Below are 9,275 nucleotides of genomic sequence, written 5' to 3' on the forward strand. Positions count from 1 at the left end.
TTGATTTTTCCTTTTTATTTAAACATGATTTTTATATATAATTATTTAATGAATTAATATTTGATTGTTAGCTAATTTTATTATTTAATTATTATTTTAGTATTGATTTATTTTTTTAGAAATAAAATATAAAATGCTAATACAGAATGCCTTTTCAGATGTCAAAATAAAATTTTTGGATTGTATAAAAATTTATCTGTGAGGTTATATATAGTGTGTAAAAGCATTTTTCAAGATTTATTATGGAATTTTAAATATAATATTTAAGTTAATAATTAAATGATATCATAAAGTTAAAACTTTTGAATTTGGTATATATTTTTATAATAATAATCATTTAACTTTAAATAAGTAATATTTTTTATTATTGATTTCTTATTAATGTAATAGATCATATTGATCTTAGTAGTCATTTACATTACGGTACTTTGTTTATTTATTTTTGATTAATAAGAATAACATTAATTGATGGGAAGCTAGAAGTTGGAACGTTTAAATATTTTAGTATTTAGAATATCTTTAATTAGTTATTATTGTTTGGTTAAAATTGAATTATTAATGTTTAGTAGACCAATATTAAATAAAAAATGTGTTTGTTAAGGTATTATTGTACGGGTTAATTTTTTTTTCTGTTTTCTTTTAAACTTAGATTAAGAAAATTATTATAATTATTATTAATTTTAAATAAATAATTTATTTATATAATTATATTTAAATGTTATAATTGTTTATAATTATATTTATATAAATATATATAATATTTAAAAAATGATAATAACTTTTAATTATACTAATAATAAGTCTACTATTAATATTAATAATACCAATATTAAAACAATATTATTCTATATTATCATGAGCATAGATATAAATATTTAAACCAATATTTAAAATGAACTGTGTATGTGAAATTATAAAAATATTAAGTTAAAAATAAATTATTCTAATCAATATCCCGTATAAAATAAATATAAGATAGAATTGATTTTAAAATTTGTTAACAAAATAATATATATAAAAATTTAAACCAATATTTAAAATAAATTGTTGATGTAGAATAATTAATATATATATATATATATATATATATATATATATATATATTGTAGTGGATCTCGTACAAAATAATAATAATAATAGTATAAAAAAATTAAATAATTAGTCACAGGTATTATTTTAACAAATTAATTAAAAATAAATAACATTATTTTATAATAATATTATCACAAAATGCGTTTAAAATATCAAATAAACTTCATAAAATTTGATAAAAATGACTAAATCCATGTATTTCTAAAGATGAATGACTAAATTGATATAAAGTTTTGAAGAGGGACTAATTCCAAAATTCACTGAAACTTGAGGGACCAAAAATATATTTAACCCAAAAATTAATTATATTATCTTACATTAAAAATAGTTTTAACATCAATACTAATAATAATAATAATACTAATACTTTATATTTTATATTAGTACTAATAATAATAATAATAAAAATAATAATAATGATAATAATGTAAGGATATTGTACAACATAAATTAACACAACTAAAGTTGAGCTTAAAATTTGTCAATAAAAAACACATACAATATATATTCATTGCTAATCTAAATTGTAAACATAATATGCATTAAAGTTTTTCTGAAAATAATAATAATAATAATAATAATAATAATAATAATAATAATAATAATAATAATAATAATAATAATAATAGAACAATGTAGACATATTGTGATTGACATTAATATCATAGTGTACACATATGATAAATTATGATCTCGTACAAAAAAAAAAAAAAAATAATAATAATAATAATAAGAATAAGTATATAGTATATAAGACTATGGATCCCGTATAAAGTAAATACATAATCAAGTCAAGATTAAGCTTAAAAATTGTCAATAAAAACATGTATAAATACAAAAAACTTTAAACAATATTTATATATATATATATATAATTTTCTTTCATAATTATCTATTCCTAATTTACTATTTACAATATAATTATTTATCCATTCTTTAAAGAGTAACAATTATTTTTGCATAATAATAAATAAATTTATAAAAAAATCTTCAAAAATTAATCATATATTTATTAATTGCAAGATATAAATTTAAAAGATTTCAAAACGTTTGAAATACATAAAATTCATTCATAATTAAAGAATTCAAAGTAATTAATAAAATTAATTAGTCAATTATTAAAAGTAAATAGAAACAAATCTTATAATTATGGATCGTAAAAATAAATGTTTTAATCCTTAAAAATATTTTCTCAAAATAAAATAATTATTTTTTAAAGTAATAAAATATAAAATATTTGTAATAAATATTATTTTAAAATTTGTTGATTAATAATTAAGTGAATGATTTAAAATAAAATATATTTATTCAAATAACATTAACAAAAATAATAAAAATTATAATATTATCAATATTATCGATTACCAATAAAAACTACATTCATAATTAAATAAAATTAAAATAATTAATGAAATAACCTAATTAATAAAAAAAATAAAAATTAATTATATAATTATTAATTGCAACTGTATATATTTAAAAGGTTTCAAAATGTATGGAATTAAAAACAATCCATCCATAATTAAAAAATTAAAATCAATTAATAAAATTAATTGATCAAATATTAACAAAAATTAGAAAAAAAATCATATAATTATGGATCGTAAAAATAAATGCTTTATTAAAAATATTCTAAACCATGTTTCAAATTAAAATAATTATATTTCAAGTAATAGAATATGTAATAAATATTTTCAATATTTGTTGACTAATAATGAAAAACATAATTCAAAATAAAAAATACTAATTAATTCAAATAATAATAACAAAAATAATAGCAAGTATAATAGTATAATCATTGCAACATATAAAATTTAAAAGATTTCAAAACCTTTACAATAAAAAAACTCCATTCATAATTATAAAATAAAAAGCAATTAATAAAATTAATTTGTCAATTATTAAAAAAATAAATAGAAACAAATCATATAATTATAGATGTAAAAAATAAATCTTTAAATCTTTAAAAATATTCTCAATCATGTTTTAAAATAGAATAATTATTACTTTGAAATAACAAAATATTTTCAATAAATATTAATTCAAAATTTGTTGACTAATAATTAAATGAATGATTTAAAATAAAATATATTTATTGATTGAAATAATAATAACAATTATAATAGTATTATTAATTACCAATAAAAATTCCCTCCATAATTAAAGAAATTTAATATAATTAATGAAATCAACTAATTTAATAAAAGATTTAGAAATTAATCATATATTTATTAATCGTAACCGTATTTTCAAAACGTACAGAATAAAAATCAATTCATTCATAATTAGAAAATTAAAAGCAATTAATAAAATTAATTGATCAATTATTAAAAAATTTAAAAACAAATCATATAATTATGAATTATATAAATAAATATTTTAATATTTTCAAATTATTCTCAATCATGTTTCAGAATAAAATCATTATTATTTTGGAAAGTCTAAATTTATATACATTTAAAAGAGAAATTACTATATACAACTGTCATTTAGTACGAAGGGCAAAAAATCATAAAGTAGAAGAGATCAATATTTTTTCAATCAACCTAATTTGAATTAAAATGGTAAGTTGCTTTTATTAAACTAAAACATCAATCTCAATTTTTACTATTTTTCTTCTTAACAATAATTTTCTTTTTTTACAAATGACTACTTTACTTACCAATAAGATTTCATAATATTTCAACACTTCTACTCCTTCTAAGTATGACTTCAATCTCTTCGTCAGTATAGCTTTTGCCTTTAAAACCTTGAATGGTGGCCTCTACACAAATAAATATCTCAAGTTCAGCATTAGCAACAAACAAAAAACAAATATGACACCCTTAAACCAACTCACCGCGATTATAGTGTCTGCATATTTTTTAGGTAATCAAGGTTCACATGCTCCATTTAGTAACTCAATCATTATTAACTCAACTTGAAAATGAATGACAATGGAAAAAGAAAAAGATATCATTTAACTAAGCTAAGAAATTTAACGTTTAAAGAACTGTTTAATAGTATATAGATACAAATAAAGTAAATAAAACGAAAGAATCACTGAAAAATTGAGATACATGGATATAAGGAAATAGAATAAGTTAATGTTTAGTGATACAAGAATAGATGACCAAAGGTTAGTGGGGATTTAAGTGGAAACTTGCTACCCTAAACACAAGGAACCTATGAAAGCTGTAAAATGATTAAACAAATGAATTTCAAGAAACTTTGAATCAGGAAGAATTAACATTGCATTAGAAAGCCAGAAACCAATGGATAACAAATAGGGATAACAAAACTCAATATTATCACATCAAAACTATTGCCCTGAATCCAAACGATAAAGAAATCATAATGTTCAGTGATGATGCAAATGAGGTATGACAAAAACTGGAGAATTTGTGAAAGCTAGTTCACTAAAATTAAGATTGAAAAATAACCTGATTGAGGCAACGTGTAACCCTTTTACAACATCTGGATATTTAATAACTCCAATTGGTTTATTGATAATCCCCTGAAAGCAACGCAACCTTGAAGTTATACATGCAAAATTGTCCCAAACTACAAACTCGATGAAATGGCTCTAAGTAACCACAAAATAACAACTAATAATCCCTTTATCCTGATAATAAACACAAGGCAGATTGATTAGTCAAGATAGATATTCAAGGTACAAAAAACAAACCATGGTCACTCAGATCGTTACCATTCTTTTGATTAGTCAAGATAGATATTCAAGGTATACTTGATTGGCATATATCATTTAGGTAGAGCTTGAGCATTTAGAGAGAGGAGTTTTTGCCTTCTAGAGTGCATACACTTCAGGACTATTCTTTATCGGCCCGTGGTATTTGTCTAAGAAAAATATAGCAATAGCAATGTGACATTAGATCTCAATACACACAAATATATACAAAGAAACAATTCAAATTGTTCAAACCTTGCTCCACCCTAGTCTGAACTACATCAGTAATTTGTTATCTCAAAAAAGGCCAGCTTTAATGCAGGAACCACCTCCCCAAAGATTACCTGCATAAGACGTATGAAAGATGATTGTCAACATGGAACTATAACACAATAAACAAAAATGATGTGAGACAGAAGTACGCCTATTATGATTAAAATAATAATATTAAAAGAGAAAAGTCATTGAGAAAGGTAGTTAAAAAGAAAACAAATGAAAATATCAATGCCTACCCTTTTCAAATTTATAAACACGAACACACACATTTATATCAAAGAAAATCAAGATACATTAGACTCGTTACCTTATCTGCAGAGAGTGCATCAGTGTAGACATTGCACAACCATAGTCCCTATTAGCAAGAATCTCAGGACCAAATCCATCAACCTATAAAATACAAGAATATAAGAAAGTCAATGGACATGCCAAATTAAATATATCAATACATAAAGAAAGAGTCATCTCACGAGTGATAACAATATGACCAAGTCCAAGCTTTGGAAATAGCCTTACAGAATCTAAGATGGGGAAAAAAAGTTGAAAACGAATTTGAATGACAATATTACAAATAAATCAATTACAAAATAATTCCACACTCATCCATTTTCGACATAGTCTGCTTTATCCAAATCTAATATAAAAAAAATAAAGAAACACCAAACTTAACTTTGCATAGGTCTTAAACATGAGAGAATTAGAAGCAGGTGCTATTCTCCACTCTTCAGATCTATAGCAACATTCAAAAATTCCATATATAAGAAACACAAATTATTGAGTTCAGATTTCATAATAAGAAACAATATATAAATAAAAAAGAAAAAGGTAGGGTTTATTTGAAGAATACACTGTCAGTGTCAGATGAGAACAACCTGATAATGGTCTGGTAATGGTGGTAATGGTACAGGAAGGTTAAGATTGTCCTCCGTCGTCGTAGTAGTGGTGGAGGTTGGAAGTGAACAGTCTAGTCCATGGTCTCAAAACCTAACAGAACATTCTCTCACAATATATGTGGAAAATGCCAAATGGAAAGCACAAAATGAAATTTGTAGAAGGCTTTGGGTGTACTCGTTTTCTGTACTGAACTTCTATCCACCAATCGAAAAATGTAAAAAAACAACCAGAACAACCATCAAACCAAAACAATGGCAAAGGAAAATGGAAACAAACAATCAATCACCTGACGAAGAAGAACAAAACCTTAACAGCAAAAGCCAAAAGAAGAAATATAAATCTAAGGTTTTAGAAATATGAGCGGGAGAAAAACAGGGAATGTTCGAGATTTCATCTTACCAAACCACAACAAAATATAACAATTCAGAGCTGGATAGAAGAGTCCTTGACAATCACAGCAAAAGCAATCGGCCCTTGCTATACGTGCATTTTTCCAATCTTCCACTTCTTCCCACGTGCTATTGTCCCCAATCTTCATTCTTCAACAAAGGGAACTCGAGAGAAAAACCACTTTCATTTAGCTTGTGTTTGTTTTTAAAAGTGAGTTTGATGGAGTGAATTTAAATAGATTTTAAGGGAAAGAGAGATGAAAAATTGATTATTTGGATTAAGAGAAAGATCTTGAGATTTGAAATAGAATAAGAGCAAAATTTATGAAAATGATGTGATGAATATAATAGACTAAAAATGACAATTTAATTGATAAAAATATTAGATTATTATTTTATCCTTACATATAAAAATAATTTAACTTAAATTATAAATAATGTAAATTATATCATAATCATATGTGAGTTGCAAGATTGGTGGAAATTAATTAATTAAATAATTAATTAATTAATAAATGCGGGTGGTGGAAACTTTGTTGTCACTAAATGTTAATTGGTATGGTGTGGAAAAGTACTAGTTCAAGTGGTTGAGAGTACTTAATTGTATGAGAGGACTTAGGTTTAAGTTTCATGTGTGTTAATTGATTTATTATTTTTGTGATAATATATTTGTGGTTATTTTATTTTTGAGAGGAGAACGAATTGAGAGAGTGAGTAGTGATTTTGAGTGCACAAAGGAACACTCATTTTCCCAACTTTAAGCAAGGATTCCAGGTTAGGGGAAGTTGTCCTTGTGCATTTAAATTAACTGATATGTGTTATGATTCTGGGTCACTGCTGTTCTCAATTAATTTTTTCCCGTGTGGATATAAAATTTTAAAAGTTTCAAAATTTTTCCATATTTTAGAGAAATGGTTTGATAATAAATGAAGTATTTATTCTTGTATTGTTTAATTTTATTTATTTTAAGTAATATCCTTTAGACCCTATGTATATAAAGTCGTTGCTGAACTCTCTCTTTTATTGTTGAATGTGATAGTGATGAGAATTTATATTGATAAAATAAATAATGAAATCTTATTGTTGAATGTGATAGTGATGAGAATTTATATTGATAAAAGCAAAATTTCTCACTTGAATAATGAATTGCATAGATCAATGCCAACATTATAAATTAAAGAAAAGACATTAAAAGTTAAAGATCTACTAACCAATATGTTACTCACAAGTCCCAAGCCAGTTAGAGAAAATGCTCAACATTAAATTAACTTTGTTGAAAGGAACATGAAAGTAGGAGCTGCAATAAGTAGAAATTAGAGACAAAATAGACAATTCCCAAATGTAAAAATCCTTATGAGTAGGAATTGAAAGTTTATGAAAGAGAAAAATGGTCAACATTAGAACAAGTGTGACCTGAACAGAACACCATATAGTGAGCGGAAGGACCTTTCAAACCGTAAACCCTAAATCGTTTTTGGCTCAGACATATATCATGTGCCCAAAATGGTACACAATTCAAAAAATATGACTGTAAGCAAAGAAAAATAGAAGAAAATTATTTGTTCTCCTTACACACTTATTCATTTAACCTGATTGAACATATGGATTAAGAATGTTAAGTAACATGATTGAAAATACAAAGAGAAAGAAAAGTAACAAAACTAATCGTAAAATAAATTAATATTAAGAAGACATGGCTCTGAAGAGGGTCAATACAGAATGATACAACTTACAGCTGACCCAAAAAGACAACAAAACAATGTTGGAGAGATCCCTTAAAAATACACAAAAAACATCTTCTCTAATAAATGCCTCAACATGTTTAGTAACGCAAAGTCTACATTAAAATTACATAGCAGCATAGATTGCCCTAGATATAAATTCCTCCTTCTCCATAACATACAATAAGGCAATGACTTATATGAGCTAATGCCTATTGGCTAACAAAACCAAAAGGAACAAAATTTACTATTTATATAAAATCAACCAGTGAAATATTGCCGCTGAGTATATTATTTTGAAGATTATCTAGCAATGACAAACAGTCATGTTATATAACATGAAGAGCTATATACTTTCGTAGACATAAAATTAAGAAAGCGAGAAAACCTAATCAAAGGCAAAATATGGTGGTGAGAGATGAGTGAAACTATTAAAAGTGTAGAAGACGGAAACCATTTCAATCCTAATTGCTATAAATAACAATGGCAGAAAAAAAAAAGCATAACAAAACATGAGAGAGTGACATTGAGACCCAAACTAGTAGAGGAAGAAGAGCATATCAAAATCAGCGGTGACGAACTGAACCCGCAACGAGAGCTGAGCAAAACCAACTACCACGAAGTGACAAGAGATGAGCCAGCGGCCAAGAATAATGAAAGTGACGAGAGATGACCCAACGACCACGAAAGGTGAAAGTGCCGAGAAATGAGCGAGTGAAAAGAACTCAAGAGAGGAAAGAAGTAATACTCAAGAAAAGAAACAAATATACTCGAAATTATAAAATACATTTTCTAATCGAAAATGACGTTACACTTACATTTTCGTATTGAAATGGTATCATTAATTTATCTACAGTAACATTTCTTTCAAATTATTACAATATTACAACTTATATTATTTTAGTAATATATTTTAAAAAATATTACTACATCAAATCAAATTTATATATAATAATATTTTTAGTACATAAAACTAATAAATATTGTAATAAATGTTATTATATAATTATTAATATAAATTAATAATTTATAATAATATTTTTTTAAATATAATTTATTATATGTTATAATAGTATTTATTTGAAAAAGATCCCTATAATTTATAAAATTGATCTATAACATTTTTAATAATTAGGATAAAAGAATGTTATTAAAAGTAAAAGAAGTGTAATGATTTTTAGTTACATTTTTTAAAATGTTACAATATTATTTGTTAATATTATTTATGGTAACATT

General features: G+C 24.0%; 1 long non-coding RNA gene across 5 annotated transcripts; it reads right to left on the minus strand.

Annotated features, from left to right (window-relative positions):
• Window positions 1-3,643: 3,643 nt before the first annotated feature.
• Window positions 3,644-6,582, minus strand: LOC114184234. Of its 5 annotated transcripts, none has more exons than XR_003604560.1 (8): window positions 6,329-6,581; window positions 5,908-6,120; window positions 5,706-5,765; window positions 5,343-5,425; window positions 5,015-5,103; window positions 4,781-4,929; window positions 4,515-4,588; window positions 3,644-3,856 (listed from the first exon to the last, which is right to left on the minus strand). It is a non-coding gene; the product is annotated as an uncharacterized LOC114184234 (long non-coding RNA). The 5 variants fall into 5 exon arrangements; XR_003604559.1 differs by having other exon boundaries at window positions 5,908-6,123; XR_003604558.1 differs by having other exon boundaries at window positions 5,908-6,123; window positions 6,216-6,581.
• Between the last annotated feature and the right edge of the window lie 2,693 nt (window positions 6,583-9,275).

This window comes from Vigna unguiculata, chromosome 5 (assembly GCF_004118075.2).
Source record: "Vigna unguiculata cultivar IT97K-499-35 chromosome 5, ASM411807v1, whole genome shotgun sequence".
Classification (NCBI taxonomy): domain Eukaryota; kingdom Viridiplantae; phylum Streptophyta; class Magnoliopsida; order Fabales; family Fabaceae; genus Vigna; species Vigna unguiculata.